This window comes from Meleagris gallopavo, chromosome 6 (assembly GCF_905368555.1).
Source record: "Meleagris gallopavo chromosome 6, MGAL_WU_HG_1.1, whole genome shotgun sequence".
Classification (NCBI taxonomy): domain Eukaryota; kingdom Metazoa; phylum Chordata; class Aves; order Galliformes; family Phasianidae; genus Meleagris; species Meleagris gallopavo.
Window position 1 is genome coordinate 31,881,413 of NC_139409.1, and position 17,087 is coordinate 31,898,499.

The 17,087-nt window shown below is 44.8% G+C and overlaps 1 long non-coding RNA gene across 1 annotated transcript in view; it reads right to left on the minus strand.

The window, feature by feature from the left end:
* Positions 1 to 16,091: 16,091 nt before the first annotated feature.
* LOC116216753 (uncharacterized) overlaps positions 16,092 to 17,087 on the minus strand; it is a 49,005-nt gene continuing 48,009 nt past the window's right edge. Inside the window, exon 3 of the long non-coding RNA XR_014883910.1 lies at positions 16,092 to 16,823. This is a non-coding gene — a long non-coding RNA (uncharacterized LOC116216753). The remainder of the gene's footprint in view (positions 16,824 to 17,087) is intronic.

A 17,087-nucleotide genomic window follows, 5' to 3' on the forward strand; every position in this document is an offset into this window, starting at 1 on the left:
CTCATTATTTCCCTGAAATTTCAGATCAACTGATTTTTGTTGTTCTTGGCAAAACTATTCATAATGATACCCATTTGATAGGAGAACTACAGGAGGGTGAAATAGAAGTACGCGCTCCAAAAAGTGCTGCATAAACTTAATGATAACAAGCGAAGTTGTTCATTAGTATAGGCAAGGATGCTTCTCATTTTAAAGAGGCTATATTGTGTTTTAACTCTCAATTAGTTGCTCAAAATTGACATGGATTAGGAATTACAAAGCAAGCCATAATGGAAATAACACAGCATTGAAAAAAATCATTACCAGCATGGAAAAAAAAACCCAAACAATTAAAACTGTTCATTTAGCCTGAAAAAATGTATTTTGTTACATTCAATGCTATTTTATTTCTTTGTTAGAATGTATTGGAAAATGAGATTCAACACCTACTTAGCTTTACCACCACAAAGCTAACTAACTAGGAAGTATCTCTCAGAGGCTATTAAGAGAACATTTTACAGTGCTTAGAGAAGATGGAAAAAAGATCAGAGGAGAATATGAGGGGGATAAAAATAATAGAACAAGACTCCCAAAAATACAGGAAAATAAGTAGGGGAGAAGTAGATCATCTTTGCCAGCATAGATGATGTAACTGCTGAACTGATGCTAGTAGGCTTTAACATCATGTCAGTGGTATTAACGCTACTTATGATTGTCTTTTAAGTTTTCTGACACATCCCCACAAGTGCACACTTCTGGAAACCAACCACAGAGGATGGCAAAGTATTTGCCACAGGGACTGGGCTGGCAGGAACCCAGTTAGTCTCTTTTCTGCAGTAGGAATTTGTTATTTCAGGATCCAAAGAATGCTTTGAGTGGATATATTTTCTATTTATATTCTCTGAGTTATCACAGAGTATGAATGTCAATAATAGATAAGCACATCACAAACAGACTCAGCAAGTTCTACCTGTTCTGCCCCAGGAGAGCTACAATATCTCAGCGGTGGGGTGACAGTTCTCCCTTGGGGGGGACAAGAGACAAATCCCTTCCACTCCACAAGCCCCCTGGCCTTCACCATCTGATGAATTTATGGGCTCCAATACTTTACGTGGGTATAATTCAATGTATTGCTAAAGACCAGTTACTGTATTTTATAGCTGACATTTTGGGGGATATTTTTTTTTTCGGTGAAATAAAACAATATTTGTTTCCTAAAAGGGAAATGTGTTGTCTGTAAGCTATCAGCAGTCAACAGTTGCTACTGGCTAGAGCTAAAGGAGGAAAAAGAGGTGAATTTTACATCAGTGATATTGGAGGAATAATTTGTCATTCACAGTTATTTTTCAGAATTGGAGGGCCCATCTGAAAGTCCCTACAGGATGACTGTTTTATTGTACTATATTAAGCAATTACTTCAAAAATAAGGGTCATGAAGATATTCTGATGAGTTGAACGCTGTGACTAAATCCAGATTCCCATTCTGCAGCAATCATCCATGCAGGGGTGTGTATGTCTGCCCATCACTTTTGGGGCCTACAGCTATTTAAACACCATCAGGGTCAGACTCTGTAATTTCTGAACACTTCAAAGAATTTCGTAAGTCCACTCATGCAGTATGCATGTAAGGTAAAAAAAGTGAACAAGAGCTTGGATGTGTTTGGGTCTTTATTTGCTATTGACCCTACTTCAGAACTTGGGAAAGACTGATGAGTCATTACATGACTTGCTTCCTGGAAAACAGAACTACTTTATCTTGACGGATACTTGATGTCAATGCAGGTCTGTATCAGAATATTTTTAGCCCAAATCATCACCAGAGATATCTGTCCCCAGAGTCTCCATAGGGCTTTCTGGGGCCACGGCAGGAGCTAACCTTCCCAGAGGGATTACAAATCAGCTTTTCCTGCCCTACAGAAGTTTGCTTGGAATACGAAGTTCTAACAAGTTCACAATTGATTGGTTGGTTGTTTTTAATAAAGTTTTGTGGGTATCAGCTCAGATGTTATTTCTTGACCAGGAAATAGATATTACAGAGGAGTTTAAGGAAGCATTTTTAGCTGTCAATAAGCAGGAAGAAACATCCAAAGACCTTCCTGGTAGAAAGCTGAGATAATGCTAATGTTTCTCCAACAATATTGAAAAGGTTTGTGGATGACCAGCAGATTGGTAAGGTGGCTTATAGGACTGCTTCTCAGATGGCCTTGTAGATGGCTTCTAGAGACATGGTTTAGTGGACGTGGTGGTGATGGATTGATGGTCGGAACATGGGCTTAGAGATCTTTTTCCGCTTAATGGTTCTATGAGAAGAACAAGTATGTACTGTTTAGATTTTACACTGAAACAGTGCAACTATTTGCCCTTTCTATCATGGTAACCCTGTACCAGACCTGTTCATCCCAGTAAAAGTGAGGCAGGCAAGGAGCAATTCCTGGGAGACCTTGACTTTTGTTTTTGAATACATCAGAGTATATCCAGAGCATGGTGTGCCCAAATGGTGCAGGGTCCATTGCCTGCAGAAAGGTGCAGACCAGTTTGACATTTATCAACTTGCTGTGCACACAGACTTGCCTCCAGCATCCCAAGTAGATCTGTGTGTCTACAAGTGGAGAAAGCAGAGTGATTTTGGAAGCAGCCTGCCTGTCAGAGAAAGCCTGTTCTTGGGCAGTCCATCAGTTTCTCCACAAGCTTCTGTATCTCTTGCTGCTCACAACTCATTTCTCTGCACATTAGCTGTACTGAAGATGGGATGGTCTACAACTTTCTGACAGTTCCATTTATTTCTACTATTTTCATTTGAAGCCAAGCAACAAGCAGCAGTTGTTTCCTCTGTGGCTTGATAAATGTCAGTATTAATTAAAATTGTTCGGAGTCGGGTCGGGATTTTTCCTCTCCCTGCACCAGGCTGGCAGGGAGGAGAAGCCTGACAGGCAGGCGCAGCTGCCGAGCTGCTGACTGGAAATGTCGTCACTGAGAAGGAGGCATAGGAGTGGTAGCTGGCCTCTGACAAAGTGGATTGGAAATAGGGGAAGCATTTTGTCACCTGCACCGTGCTGCCATTCAGCACAATGTGGGGGAGGATGTCTGGATATGGGTCTTGAACTCAATCCTTTGCTCCCCTGGCTGGGAAGTCTGCAAAGACAGCTGTTCAGCCCATATGGAAGGGATGGTACACCCCCACAACAGCTATCTAATGATGTTTTCCTGACTGACACTCCAGAGAGAGCCCTTGATTCAGGAGGGAAGGTCAACACAGCTCAGTGCCTTGTAGCATGTGGGAGGAAAAAGCAGAGGATGCATCAGGAGATGCCCCTCTTGCTGAACCTCCCTATTTCTGTGCACTCCCTTCCGACACCAATCCTGCCAAGACATCTGTAAACCCAACATCTTCTGTCAGTCCCAGTGGGTCGCATGCAGCAATCAAAATTATGCTTCAATGGCTGTAGATGTACTTGTCTCCCATTGTGGCAGGTCTGAGTGCAGCCAAGGTGCCTCTTGGATGGCTGCAGTGCTGACATTCCAATCCCTGTCACAGCCATGAGCTCAAAGGAGGCCATTACCATATGCCGCAGTTACTTTTTACACAAAGATTATGGAATTATTTCCTTTTCCAGAACTTTACTGACAACAAAGGAAAGAAATAAGCCAGTGGAAATTAAATGCACATGTTCTCCTGACTTGGACTGAGACCTGTGTTCCTCTATCACCTGGGCACATCTCAGCAGCCTCCTGTATGGGAACTGTTGAGTCACGGCCTGAACCACTGATTGATCACCTGAGGCAAGCGCTGAGTCAGCCGTGGAAGCACAGGTGAAGGCGATTCAGCTGTGTGACCGGAAGGGGTGGAGCCTGGCTGCACCTCTCCTAGACCCCATTTAAGGGCTGACTGCCACTAGGAAGGATCTCCTGGAGATCTCTCCTCTGTGGAGCTTTTCATTGTGAGCCTAAATCTTTGGATATGGCTGAGCATTCCTTCTCTGTTTGTTCTTCCTTTGCTGTCTCACTGCAACGCTCTTTCCAACTGTACTTTGTTGACTGTACACCTCTCCAGAGTGTCTTTCTTAGGGAGAAAACAGTGTCTTGTAGAGTGACACCAGTTTCTCTTCTGCAAAAGGTTCTCAAAACAAAAGATGAATGGTGAATTCTGTGATTCTGTGGTTCTATGCTAGAATTGTAGAATTGTTTGCCCTGGGTTGGAAGGTATCTTAAAAATCAGCCAGTTCCAACCCCGCCGATGTGGGCAGGGCTGCCACCCACCAGCTCAGGCTGCCCAGGGCCCCATCCAACCTAGCCTTGAGCACCTTCAGGGATGGGGCATCCACAGCTTCTCTGGGCAGCCCATACCAGTGCCTCACCTCCCTCATTGTAAATAATTTCTTCCCTAAATCTGATATAAATCTACACTCTTTCAACTTAAAACTGTTACACTGATGTCTACGTGATTCTCTGAGAAACTGAAGTGCAAAAAAGAGAAGGCAATAGGAAAGATGATGACCTCTGCATTTCAAAGGATGGATCCCTAGGAATGATGTGCTATAATGATTTAGGAAATGCAAATTAAGGCTTTTGTAAAATGTGATTAAGCAAATATTACTGTAGATGATGACCCAGTTTCCTTTCTGTGTTGATCTCACTGCACCAGACCCTTGCTCCACACCAATCACCAGGGCCCCACTACTTATCAGGTATTTTAGTCCTATTGTCCCACTGTAGTGAACAGTGAACACTTTTCCGTGGTCTACTCGTATCTGCAAGTGTGGTTTTTCTAGAAAGTCACTGGCTTCCAAAAATTCTTTTCTGAGAAGAAATTCATCACCCCAAGTGTGGTAGTCTGAAAAAGAAGTAAATCCTGAGTAGAACTGACTGCTTTTTACCAGCATAACAAATAATCGTCAGAACACTCCTACCTGTCCTCCTGATCTAACTTTACATGTGGTTAGGATTTCTGCCAGCATCTAGTTTCTGTAAATTCTGTAAATTGTTTAATAAAAATGTGTTACCTATAATAAATACATATTGCCTAGGTCAAATGAATTTGATCGTGAGAATATACTGAGAAGTATCAGAAGGATTTAATTTATTTTAAAAACATACTCATAAAAAAGGAAAAAAAGACAAAACCCACAAACCCAAGCTGTAGCTATTGAATGCTGGTTTGAATTAAATTCTATTTGTTTTAATAAAAATGTAGTGGCCTGAGTGTACATATATTTGTTTTAGTGGCAGTGCATTGGATCCAATAAAATTGTATTGGCTTCACTGCTGATATCTCATTTTCAGAGAAAATGGATTAAATGGAAAAATGAACTAGGCATGAATCAGCCGGTTGGAGGTGTCTGCTAAACTCTGGTATTCAAATACATTTGGTTAAAAAAAATATATATATATACTTTATTACAAAACACTGCATTTAAATCTAAGCATGTTTTAATGTCAAGACTGCACATGAGGGGCTTAAATACCTCTATAAGAGAGAGCAGGTTTCAGAGTCAGGCTTGGCTGCAGAAGTGGAAATCTAAGCTGGCTGGGTTACACTGGTGTAAATCAGGCTTGTTCTCAATAATGGCAGTCACTGATGGCCATATTACTGCAATGATGCTGATTGGGTGTCGGTGGCCTCAGTGTGGGGGCACTCCTGTCCCAGTGCATGGGTGCACGCAGAGCCCATGGATATCACAGTCACAGTCGGTGCTGGGGCAGGTATCCTTGGGACAGGCTGCTAGCTGTCAAGACTTTCTGTGGATTCCCCAAAGATCAGCCATTTCTGTGACCCAGAGACACTCATCTGCTTGGTTTGGCACCAGACCTCCCTGATGCCCCACCCTTTTTGAGCAGTGATGCTACCTGCACACATCACTGCAAGCAGGAAAGCCACCATAGGCCAGCAAAGAGCTGGTGCTGAGCTTTTGCTAAAAGAGTGAAGAATCATAGTATCATAGAACCGTTTGAGTTGGAAGGGACCTTAAAGGTCACCTAGTCCAACTCTCCTGCAATTAATAGGAACATAAAGAACTCAATACCCTGTTGAACACTGGCACACACATCATCAGTTCTCACATGCATTTGTTTGCACACTCATTTTCATCACCATGTCAATGGAGATCTTAAAAAATCATCAAGTGTCTTTTCTAAATCCCTTAAATTGGATTTAAAAATTCTTTATCAATTTGGCAAATTCTGCAGTGAGAGAGTCTGCTCTGAAAATATGGGCTTTACCAAAACAAAGTAGGACAAAATAGTTTGTACAAGTGATGAAAGGGGTTGAAGAGAGTTTTAACTAGATGTTGGTATAAATCTAGCTGTAGAAGAGTACATGGTCTGAGATGACACCAACTTCAGAGGTGACAACATAAATTCTTTATCAGAGGGGTACTGGATAAATTAAGGGAGGACAAGTCCCAACAGGGCTATTAAATTCCATGGTCCAGTTCCTCCTGGCGCTGGAAGCTGGGGGTGTAAGCGGGGGATTTACTAGGGCATCGTGTCACGTGGTAGAAGTAGGTCCTTAACAGTCTCTTTCTTGATTCATGATCCCTGCAGCAGCCAGTCTGACGGAGTTGGATAAGGAGAGTTCCTTAAGCTGTCTGTCTCCAGAAAAGTCATCCACCTGGTCCTGTGTCCCAGCTCTGCCCCTCTCTTGGGGCTGGGGACACTGCAGCCACCCGAGCTACCCATGCAGATATCTCCTGCCCTCTTCATCTCCTGCCCTGCCATGTGGGAGATGCCTTGTTTGAGTCCTAAATATGTTTCATTTAAGCCCCAGTGATGGTTTACTAAGTGCTGTAATGTTTGCTAGGTCTCTCTTTACGTTGCTGTAATTACCGTAATAAGCGGTCTTAACTGGCTCTTTTATAAGTTACAGCAGCATAAAAACATCTCACTGTGCTTTCCTTTAATGAGCTACAACTTCAGCATAATCTTCCTGACTCCATTTTCATTGGAGTATCTGTTAGAGTTTGCAATGCAATGGGACGCAGTGGTGAGATGCAGGCAACATTTTAGAGAGGCCTTGCAGAACTTGGTGGCTCTGTCCATGGGTTCCATGACCAGCCAAGCCCCTGGAGAGACATCACTGCCCTGGGAAGCACAGGTCACACTGCCAGCTGCTGCAGTATTGCAGGGAATGTAACACAAGCACGTGCGCCTCTTGTCCATGTAAGAACATCACGGGATGAGTGATGACAATAGAGATTGACACCCAAATGCTAGGGCAGAGGTTCGGTGCCAGGGCTGGTAACTGATACAAGCTGCAGATGAGACCCCGGCATGGGGATTTGAGGGACAGCTGCACTGGGATCCCTCCATCACTGGCGCCAATCCACCATTCCCACCCAGCACCAGAACATCCCAAGAAGCATCTCTGTCCCCAGCAGCCCCACCATGTGGTCACGGAGCCCCCTCCAAAAAAGCCTCAATCAATTACACCACTGTAACACCGCACCAATGGACGCACGGTTTGACTGCTGTCAGCAGATGGACGAACACTTGTTGGTGATCTGGTGATGAGCGAGAGGCAGATTTATTTCCAGAGCCTGCTACTCTTGTTTCTCCCAATGAAGCTGCAAGGCAGAGCATACATCTGTGGGTTTTTCCCTTCCAAACATGGCTATGCTGCAGGGAGATCCATCACTGAAAACTATGGGGTTTTGGGCCTGTTTGGGAAGAAGGAAGGCAGAAGCTGCTGCTCTGCACAGCATTGGAAACTGCTCGAATGCACATAAATGTGGGCTGAGTTACCAAACCTCAGCCATAGTCTGAGCCAGGCTGGAAGCTGGCTCACCAGCAAAGAGCTGCAGAGCTGCAAAGCAGGGTGAAAAGCACTGAGTAACCACATTTAGGTGATTTTAATGTGCACCCTGTACATAATAACATCCATAAATTGCCACCTCAGAGCTGGGCAAGGGTCATCTTAGCCCCATCTGCACCCCAGCTATTTGGGGACATCAAGAGAAACCCCTCAGGGTTAGCTGTGCTGCTCTCCTCACTTAAAAAACAGCAAGTAAAGCACGTCTGCAGAAGTAGTGGTGCTTTCCCTGCTCATTTTTTATAAGATCCAGCATAGGATAATAAAAACTTGGAGTAGGTGGAATATTTTGAGATGCTACCTTTTTTTTTTTTTTTTAGAACACAAGGGAAACACAGGGGAAGTGGAAAAAATCAGTTGTGCCTATTGCAAGGAAATCTGTTTATGCATGATTTGAAAGCAGAGCAGAGTTTCACTTCATTCTGTCTTGTGCTGTGTTTCATATTTCATGCTTTGGTTAACAGTTATTTAGTGTGTTCCTAGAGACTGTGACAGGTTGTCCCAAAAGTTTGTAGACTCGCTGAGCTCTCCACAGAGCATGGCAGAAGGATATGAGCAAAGAATTCATTCCTTTTTATGCAAGGAAAAAAATCATTTTAGTATTTTAAAGACCCAATCTCTCCTTCTGACATTGGAACATGAAATGCTAAGTAATCAATTTGGGATGTCTCAACCACTTTAAGAAAATAAAACAACTTTGTGTGAAGTCTCCTTTCCACAGACTACCTATACACATCTAGGAAATTTTTGTTTTCCTTTCAAAGTGGGGAAAAAAAAAATGACTGTGTTATTTTTTCCCCAAAATTCCCTTTTCAGCCACTTCTAATTGCAGCCTGTGTATGGGGACTGCTGAATCACGGCCTGAACCTCTGATTAATCACCTGAGGTGAGCAATGAGTCAGCCATGGGAGCACAGGTGAAGGCAATTCACCTATGCTGCAGGAAGGGGTGGAGCCTCGCTGCACCTCTCCTAGACCCATTTAAGGGCTGACTGCCAGTGAGGAAGGATGCCTTCTGGAGATCTGCTCCACTGGAGTCTATCATGTGAGCCCAGGATAAGGTGAGTGTCCTTTTTTCTGTACTCTAGTATAATAGTTACATCAGCTGAACTCCTGGATATACTATATCATCTGTATATTCATTGATTGTACAAGCCTGTTTCAAGGGTTCTGCATTTGCTTTTTTTTCCCATTCCCATCCTGTTGGGGAGAGAAGGCACAAAAATGAGCCCTATGCTGGTCCCTTCATGCATGTCTTCACTGCATGCTGACCAGGACTGATGCCACTAAAAGTGTTCCAGTAACGTAGGGGAAATCCCCTGTAGCTGCTTGGAGCGGCTGAGTCTCTCTCATTCTGCATGAAGGCTTCCATGGGGCTCTGCTGTGGGCACCAGTTGGGCTGCCTGCAGCCCTCATTGTGTTGCAGGTGCTGGTGACTGTGAGGGGAGGATAGGAGACCTTTTTTTCCAGCCAGGTCAGCTATGCTCTCAGTAGGGTGCTTTTTTGCTTCTTTCTGCTTACTGCTCATGTTTTTTCCAAGGAAACTAGTATTTCCACTGCACCTTTTCTAGCAAAACTCTTCTAATGTATTTTTCAGAAGCACTTGTCATGTATGACACATTGCTCCTGAATTATCCACAGGGCCTTGGCTTCTTCCTGCTCCGTCTTAGCTTTTACCATGAAGACTTGCTCTGACAGTGATACAGAAAGGCAGCAACTGGGATAACTGAAATTTATTTTAAATTGGAACTTTGTTACAGTTGTTTTTGTCTCTGCCTTTATGTGCTGGATGTCTTGTTGGTCCACAAGCTTTTCTGAACAACAGCTGTCTTTTTGATCATGTGAAGAAAGACTCCAGCAACTCAACCCTATCCTGCAGCTCTCCTTCTAGCTCAGGTCTTCATTCTCACTCTAACCAGGAAGCACTGTTCTATAAATACATTCTCTGCTCAGATTTACATGAGTTATTGGTTAAGACTGTCCTTTTCATAGAGTCACAGAATCACTGAGCTTGGAAAAGACCACTAAGATCATCTGGTCCAACTATCAACTCATCCCCACCATGCCCACTGACATGTCCTTCATGCCACATCTGCAGGGTTCTTAAACACCTCCAGGGATGGTGACTCCACCACCTCCCTAATCATCCTGTCCCAATGTATCACCACTCTTTCTGAGAAGAAATTTTTCCTAATATCCAACCAGAACCTCTCACCCTATTACTGTTACTTGGGAGAAGAGGCCAAACCCCACCTCACCACAACTTGCTGGGTGGATGGGGGAAGAGCGGTAGATGTAATCTACCTTGATTTTAGAAAGGCATTTGATACTGTCTCCCACGACATCCTTATAACAAAGCTGAGGAAGTGTGGGATAGATGAGTGGACAGTGAGGTGGGTTGAGAACTGGCTGACTGGCAGAGCGCAGAGGGTCGTCGTTGGTGGTGCAGAGTCTGGCTGGAGACCTGTGACCAGTGGTGTCCCCCAGGGGTCTGTGCTGGGTCCGGTCTTGTTCAACGTCTTCATCAATGACCTTGATGAGGGGATAGTGGCCACCCTCAGCAAGTTTGCTGATGATACCAAGTTGGGAGGATTGGCTGACACGCCTGAAGGCTGTGCTGCCATTCAGCGAGACCTGGACAGGCTGGAGAGCTGGGCAGTAAGAAACCAGATGAGGTTCAACAAAATCAAGTGTAGGGTCTTACACCTAGGGAGGAATAATTGCATGCACCAATACAGGCTGGGGGATGAGCTGCTGGAGAGGAGCTCTGCAGAGAGGGACCTGGGCGTCCTGGTGGACGACAGGTTGGCCATGAGCCAGCAGTGTGCCCTCGTGGCCAAAAAGGCCAATGGCATTCTGGGGTGCATTAAGAAGAGCGTGTCCAGCAGGTCGAGGGAGGTGATCCTCCCCCTCTACTCTGCCCTGGTAAGGCCTCATCTGGAGACTGTGTTCAGTTCTGGGCTCCCCAGTACAAAAAAGAAGGGATCTCTTGGAAAGAGTCCAGCGGAGGGCCACAAAGATGGTGAAGGGCCTGGAGCATCTCCCCTGTGAAGAAAGGCTAAGTGAACTGGGTGTGTTTAGCCTTGAGAAAAGAAGACTGAGAGGGGACCTGATCCAGGTTTATAAATATCTGAGGTGTGGCGGCCATAGCGGTGAGGCCAGTCTCTTTTCAGTGGTATGTGGAGACAGGACGAGGGGAAACGGACATAAGCTGCAGCATAGGAAGTTTTGCACGAATGTGCGTAAGAACTTCTTCACAGTGAGGGTGACGGAGCACTGGAACAGGCTGCCCAGGGAGGTTGTGGGGTCTCCTTCTCTGGAGATATTCAAGACCTGCCTGGACACCTTCTTGTATGACCTGGTGTAAGGAACCTGCTTTGGCAGGGGGGTTGGATTCGATGATCTCTGGAGGTCCCTTCCAACCTCTACAATTCTGTGGTTCTGTGATTCTGTAACTTCCTTTCAGGTCATTGTAGAGATTGGTAAGGTCTCCCCTGAGCCTCCTCTTCTCCAGATCAAACAATCCCAGCTACCTCAGCTGCTCTCCATAAGACTTCTGCTCCAGACCCCTCACAGCTTCACTGCACTTCTCTGGACATGCACCAGGGCCTTTATCTCTTTCTTGTAGTGAGGGGCCCATAGCTGAGCATAGTACTTGAGGTGCAGCCTCACCAGCACCAAGTACAGAAAGACAACAATACATAATTATTTATAACCATATGATGTGCAAAAAGAGAGGTAAGTGGTGGTGTGAATGGCAGCAAACACTTATGGAGAGCTGGTATCTCTACAATTAGTACATTTAGAAAGGATACTGCTTAATGTAGCTAGGTCTCAGCTCCTCAGGACACTACCCTGAAGCCCAGGCACCTGGCAGTCAGATGAGGGTTTGGTCATGCAGTTGGCTGGCCCATGGCTGCAGGTGCTGTTATCTTAAGTGAAGGCAATAAAAAGAAGATTTTCATTTCAACTGTGCTCATAAGCAGCAGAGCTTGTGATACCGTCACTTTCCCCGGGCTGAAGCAAGCCTCCTCCAGCAGATCAAAACCTATTAAGAGCAACTTGAACAGCTTTTCCTGATCACAAAATCTGCACTGATGCAGAGGCAGGAAAAACCCAGCCCTACGTGGTGAAGTTGGTCATGAACTCAGCCCTCTTTGAAACAGACGGGTTGAAATACTTGCAGCAGACCCTTCACAGTCTATCTAACCTGTTACAAAAGAAGAAAGATAATAAATTGAACAACTAAATTTGAATTACAAATAAATTAGAGGAAGCCACAATCAAGATACTGACATTTGGTAAGCAGGAAAAAAAAAAAAGCTTTTGTGTGAGTAAATTATCTTCTAAGGATTATTTACTTGGCTCTGCTGCCACGAGCCCTCAGGATGAGGCAGACAGAAGCAGGTACTTTGCTTGCTAGTTCAGGCTTCTAGTCCTGAGAATCAATCTCTGACCATTAAGAAAACACAGCTGCCTTTTCAAGCGTAATTTATTTAAGCTGTTTTTTTTTTTTTTTTTCTTCCAGGAAGCTGCAGAGATTCTTGATTTTCATTTGTCTTTGTCTGGAGATGTGAAATAAGTTTGCTATGTAGTCCATTTCATGCTAATTTCTCAATATATTCATATATTCATTTGGGGCATTGGATTTGTGGAGAACTTTGCTGATTCTCAGGCGCTACTATTAAAAATGAAGGTAAGCTCACTGAAGCTAATTTAAATCTATTTCTCTAAAGCAGGTAATATTAAAACTAATTGCACAGGAGAGCAGCTGGATGCTTTTGAGCACTTCGCAATGCTTGTGAAGAGCAAGGTCCTCAGACAGGGAGCAATGGCTCTGCTCCGAGCTGCACTGCCCACACATGGGACCTTGGTCTGCTGAAGAGGTGCTGCTGGCTGGGGTCAACCAGCCCCTCCCCCCTTTTTTTTTTTGCAAAACTGTGCACCTCTCAGGGAGTTCATTTCAGATGGAAGGTTTTGCAGAATATTTTGTTTTTACATCAGCCACTTCCTGAAGGCAGGAGCAATCTCCCAGGCCAAGTCCTTCAGACAAGGAAGGCACGAAGACCAAGGTTGGAACCACACCACCATAGAGGCACTCCCTGGGACATGGATGCATGTTAGACAAGTGCTCTGTATCTTCTGCATCTGCATCTCCCAACTTCATACACTCTTCGTGTTGCCACCGGGTTATTTTTAGGTTATATTAGTCATACTTCTGCAAAAGCTATTTCTGGGAGTTTGCCAAACTGAAATCTGTAGCCATCTATACATTCCCCCACAAAGATACATAGAAAACATCCTCTGCAGTCTCTATCTGCTTCTCAGAGCCCCACAGAAATGGCTGCAAGGAAAAGGAGTGAAGAAGAAATGCCACGTGGTGCAGGGAAGGTGAAGGGCAGGTCCTGAGGAAATGGTGGGCATGGGATAGGAAGGGAAGGGGGTCTGTCTGCAGTGCTGGGAGTGCTTCATGTGAACGCTGGGCCCTTCAGGAGCCATCAAGTACATCCTGCTGTCTGCAGAGAGAGCCAGGAAAGCATGGGGCTGCCAGCTCAGCCTGTCTTTCCCAGGGTGGGAAGCTGTCTGTCTGATAACCAGGCCCTGCCACAGCTGCTGAGCTCCAGATGTTGTACCTAAAAGGGTTTATGAATTCCTTGTGAGAGAAATGTTGGCCTGGGTGTGAGGTCCTGGAATTTCATCTGGGAGCATCTCTCCTTTTGTCAAAAAAAGTATCGTGAACTGGCAAGCAAACCCTATTTTCACTGGATTTGGAAGCGTTTGCAAGGGTTTGGTGCAACTGGGAAGTACAATGTGCAAACGGAGTCCAAGAACTGCGGAGACAGAGCAGAAGCACAGCCCTGAGCACAGAAATGAGCCAAGCCTCTTGCTGCTGCTTTGCATTTTTCCTGGGTTTAAACAGTTCTGCTTTTGGTGTAACAGGGCATGGTGCACTGAAACGTGGCCAAAGCTACAAAACAGTTTCTTCTCTCCCCTAATCACTGGCAGAGTTTTTGAACTAACAGAAAATAACTCAATCCCTTTGGTGGCACCACCTTCCAGTTTGGGTGTCAGGATTCTGCTGCACACATCTTAATAATGTCCACGAGCCAAGACAAGTGCTGTCAATCTTAAGGGGAGGAATTTTTTCTACAAATCTGACTTTTTCCTTACAAAAGTATGTATCAGCTAAATTCTGCTCCCCATAGAGGACCAATTCTCCACAAAAGAAGTCAATAGAGAAAAAGAATTTAAATGCTAAAATGACTCACCCAAGAAAGCCCAGGGTTTTAGCCCAACTCCTCCTCTACATCTAGAACAAATTTTGCTAAGAGAGAGTTTCATAAGGAATCTGTGTTGAAGTAGATCTATTATCTGATAGATAAGTAATGGGCTCCATCAGTCATTTTTATCCGCAGAAAGGGGCAGAGGAGGGGAGCCGGCAGGACGGCTGTCCCTGGAAGCACTGCCAGGCAGTGGGATTGCATGTCTGTGCACAGATTTGAAGAGACACAGATCATCAGATACCAGCACATGCCTTTGAAAACGGGTCATAAACATTAGAGGAAAGGATACAAGGACAAAGGGAGTAATGGAGCTCTAAGCGGCAGAAGTTATTTAAGTGTGTGTGTGTATGTGTGTGTGTCTGCCTATGTGTAAACAAGCAGGATGAAGAACTCAAGCCTGTCAAACAACTCAATTGAGCTAAAGGCTTGTTTATAACAATATCGCTCAGCACTCCTCTGTCTCTCTCCTCGAAGGGGCATGCATTAAATACAGTGTAGAGCAGCACCCAAAATGCCTGGGAAGCCAAGGAGGCATGGGGTAAGGAGAGCTGCAGCAAGGAACAGACTGTCTGTCCTCATCACACCTTGCACTTTTAGGGAAAACAAGCCACAGTGCTGCTGAAGAGACCAGAGTTTTAAGGAGCTGTGCTTCTGGAAGGTCTTTGCCACCCAATTGGCTGTAACAGGGCTTTCCTCCCTCTTGTGACACAGGTGAGAGAAATGGGAATCTAGGAATCTGGTGGGAGAGAAGTCAGTATGTTTGTATTGCAGAAAGCCAGAAACTGAGGTGGGCAAACACCATGGGAGAAGCTCTATGCATCATAACACAGAGCAATGCTTCAGAATAGCACCACGTTCAAAACCCAGCAGAAATTATGTTCAGCAGTTCAAATCAATAGAAAACTGGGAGTAGTTCTGAGCCTTGTGCTTAGTGCTGTATCTTTACTACAAATAGTTCTGAGCCTTGTGCTTAGTGCTGTATCTTTACTACAAATGTCACTATTCCTGTCCAAAAGATGTAAGCGGGTATCGTGGCTGGAAGCAAGAAGTGCTCAGCACTCAGACATCCCTCTGTGGAGCCAGCAGTAGCCTCAAGCATATGGATCTCAAGTGGAAAAATACTCACATGTTGGTGAGCACATGGAGCCTACCAAGCACATGTACTCTAGAATCCCCTCTCTCTATGCTTGCCTGCAGATGCACTCTGGCACTAACCACGGTCTTCCCAAAGCAGCACATACCGTAAGCCATATGTTAAACCTGACACATGGACATGACGGAGCTGCAGAAGAGCTTCTGACTATTATTATTATATTTATTGCAGACTGCAGTTGTCCCAGCTTTAAGAGGCAAGGCTGATGAAATTTACTGCTGTATTAATAATCCCTATCATATCCTTCTTTGTGGATCTCTCTTGCATGTTCCTTTAAAGCCCATGAGATCACCCACTGCCTGGTAATGGGAAGCAGTTTATTATGAAGACAAACTGACAGATTTTTGTTCCCATGAACTGTATAAGAAATCTAACAACCAGATGCAGATGGATCAATATGGGTTGCTCTTTATTTATCACCCCCTGTCTTCCTCACTTTATTTTTATGGCTATTAAAGATGCTATCATTGATATACCATTTTTGACTGTCTCTCCATAATGTGCACACTGGACAATGCTACCATTGATATCTGTGTAAAAGGCACTGAGTGAGCTGGGAGAGCTCAGCAGCAGATTAGCAGGCTGGATCCCCACTGAGCAACATCTCTGTAACACCTCAGGTGGTATAAGGGAGGTTTGATCTTTGCTTTGAGGATGTGAATGCTTCCAGCTGTGTGGATTTCTTTCCCTTTGTGTGGAACTTTGTTCAGGTTGTTCCCTTTGGGTGTGTGATCACAGAGAAGCACAGCAGCACCTGGCTGTAGCTCTTTGATGATGTGATTTCAATTAAAACTCGCTGCAGAGGGTCAGTCATGCTCTAAACTGACATTTTGTCACAAGCAAAAAGATGACTGAAGCTGAGTGACTCTGAATTTGACATGGCTAGCACAGCCTAACGGCCTCGTGTCATTTTATTTGACTGTTGACAGAAGAATTAAACCTGATTACAGAAACGTGGGTACAGGAGATGAGCTTGTCTACGTTGCACTCACAAGCCAGGTTTCTGTGGCACACCCCTGTCCCAACAGCAGTTGGGAGGCAGCATACCAAACCCAGCAGTGTTACACCCCCCACGACTAGTGAGCTCACAGCCTGATGCAAACTTCCAGTTTGGCATTGGTATGGATTAATTTAAGAGCCTGAGATAGAGATAAGGCTGAAATCGTAGAATCATAGAACCATTTGAGTTGGAAGGGACTCTTTAAGGTCATCTAGTCCAACTCCCCTGCAATGAAGAGGGACACCGACAGCTAGATCAAGTTGCTCAGAGCCCCATCCAGCCTGACCTCGAGTGTCTCCAAGGATGGGGCATCCACCACCTCTCTGGACCAACCCGTACCTGTGCCTCACCACCTTTATTGTAAAAAACTAAATCTCCCCTCTTTAAGTTTGAAATCATCTCCTCTTGTCCTGTCACAGCAGACCCTGTTGAAGAGCCTGCCCCCTTCTTTCTTACAGACTCCCTTCAGATACTGAAAGGCTGATCTCTGGTCTTCCTTGGAGCCTTCTCTTCTCCAGGCTGAACAGCTCTAGCTCTCTCTGTTTGTCTTCATAGGGAAATCAGACCCAGAAAGCTTGGTTTTCCAGGGAAATCAGCTCAGCTTCTGTAAAAAACAAACCAAAACAGAAATACTCCCCAGGCTTTTCAGAAGCAGCTCCCACTGTGCTCCTGCAATAAAATTTCCAATAAGATGTGCCAAGATGAGAGCATGGTGCTCCTGTAGTTCTGGCACCAGGTAGGTCTATTGAAACAGCCAGCATCGGCGAGGCAATCCTTTCAGATTTAATAGGAAGGGAATGAATCCTTTTGCTCCGTCAAACAGGAACAAAACAGGAAGAAATCCAGCATAAAGCTTTATAAAAGAAGG